This window comes from Aotus nancymaae, unplaced genomic scaffold (assembly GCF_030222135.1).
Source record: "Aotus nancymaae isolate 86718 unplaced genomic scaffold, 86718_ANA_hifiasm-v0.15.2.pri h1tg000059l, whole genome shotgun sequence".
NCBI classification, from domain to species: Eukaryota; Metazoa; Chordata; class Mammalia; order Primates; family Aotidae; genus Aotus; species Aotus nancymaae.
Genome location: NW_026988473.1, coordinates 12,368,456 through 12,370,602, shown reverse-complemented (window position 1 = coordinate 12,370,602; position 2,147 = coordinate 12,368,456). Strand labels below are relative to the sequence as shown.

At 46.8% G+C, this 2,147-nt stretch overlaps 1 pseudogene; it reads right to left on the bottom strand.

Annotated features, from left to right (window-relative positions):
• Positions 1–806: 806 nt before the first annotated feature.
• On the bottom strand, positions 807–1,693 carry LOC105733787 (small ribosomal subunit protein uS2-like; annotated as a pseudogene).
• Positions 1,694–2,147: the final 454 nt, after the last annotated feature.

Here is a 2,147-nt window from a genome sequence, read left to right as displayed (position 1 = left end):
AAATAAAAATAAATATACAGCTGCCTGTGTATTCATAATAATAAATAAATATATTATCTTCATTTCCATTTCCCTTGAGAAAGATGGATGAAGGGCTGTGCAGTCATAGACACACACACACACACACACACACACACACACCTACAACTGCTACCTTTCTGCCCTGCCCTGCAATTGTACTCTGGGATAGACAAAGGCCTGTCTGTCCACAGATTCATTTTCAGTGATCCGTTTCCCATCCCCAACTGTAGACTCCTCCACACGTGGATAGGCTTGGGGAAGTTCTAGGAAGAACCTTGACATGGGATTAGGGTTCTATTGCCATGAGTCCTTGTCGCCACTTGATGTCACTGTTGAAGCCTTGTCCTGCATAGCTCCATGGACACTGCCTTTTCAGGGAGGTGTTTTTGCTGTTACAGATTTTTTTTTTTTTTTTGAGCCAGACTCTCTCTCTGTTGCCCAGGCTGGAGTGCAATGGTATGATCTTGGCTCACTGCAACCTCCGTTTCCAGAGTTCAAGAGATTCTCCTGCCTCAGCTTCCTGAGTGGCAGGGATTATAGGCACCTGCCACTCATCCAGTTAATTTTTGTATTTTTAGTATAGATGGGGTTTCACCATGTTGGCCAGGCTGGTCTTGAACCTCGAACTCCTGACCTCAAGTGATCCTCCCTCCTTAGCCTCCTAAAGTGTTAGGATTACAGGCATGAGCCACTGCACTTGGTCGATTCCAGATTTTTTTTTTTTTAACTCGATGTTTATTTTCCATGAATCTTATATGTTGTTTAAGAGCCCACACAAGAACAGCTTAAGACCATTCAGTGGTTGCTCCCACCCATTCAGTGGCCTGAGCAGTGGGAGCTGCAGACCAGTCTTCCGTGGCAGGCTGGGTGCTCCAGTCTTCAGTAGGGAACTGCTGGATAGGCACAGAGGGCACCTGCACGCCTTCAGACCAGTCGGCAACCTCAGGCTGAGTAGCAGCGAACTCAGGAGCTGGAGCAGTCCATTCGCCCTGAAATTCCTCCTTGGTCACAGCCTTTTCAGCAGCAGCCTGCTCTTCTTTTTCAATCTCTTCAGGATCTCTGTAGAAGTAGAGATCAGGCACGACCTCCCACGGGTGTTCACGGGAAATGGTGCCACGCATGTGCAACACTTCCCAAGCCAGCATCCACCACATCAAACCCACTGAGTGAGCTCCCTTGTTGTTGCATGGGATGGTAATGTCCACATAGCACAGAGGAGAATCTGTCTTACCCAGAGCAATGGTAGGTAGGTTAACATAAGATGCCTCCGTGAGAGGCTGGTGGTCAGCCCTTGGGTCAGTAACCACAAGCAGCCATGGCTCCCGGAAGGCTGCCTGGATCTGGTTGGTGAAGGTTCCAGAAGTGAAGCGGCCAGCAATTGGAGTAGCTCCAATGGCAGCAGCAAACTTCAGCACGGCCCTCTGGCCAGTATTCCTGGAGGATATGACACTGACATCAGCAGGGTTTTCAATGGCAACAATGGCACAAGCTGCCAGGAGAAACTTCTCCCAGGTCCTCTTCAGCTTTATGATGTAGACGCCATCACTTTTCCTTTTATAGATATACCGCTCCATCTGGAACTCAAGGTTGGTGCCACTAAATGGGTTCCTGCTGCCAGGAACTTAAGGACATCCTCCTCCTTCATTTGCAGAACATCAAGGGCTCCAGACATTGTGAAAGTTTCCCTTTAAGTTATGACGGGAATCCAGAACAACGCCGTTTGGAGCCCTCAGCAGGTAGCGCGGAAAAGCTGATTCCAGATTCTTAAACAGCTGATGTGGGGATTTAAACTTTGATTCCAAAGTTTACAGTTAATACTTGTTCAGCCACCTTTTCTCAAAGATCAATACCTGCAGGTTCTGTCTGGATTCTGGAAGGTTTCTGGCATGAGCCATAGGCTATGTCAGAATCAGCCTCATCCCTATTACCCCTTAGGACATTGTTTTGACCCGTGGTTGATAACTACATTAGCTGTAGGTCTACCTAACATTCATTAACCATTTGCCAGGCTGTCAGGCACTGTGCTAAGAATTTTACATGGATTATGTTATTTCATTTAAGAGAGATCACGTCTTAAGAAAAGGATGTATTACTGAATTCATTAGATAGGTCAAAATTTAGATTAT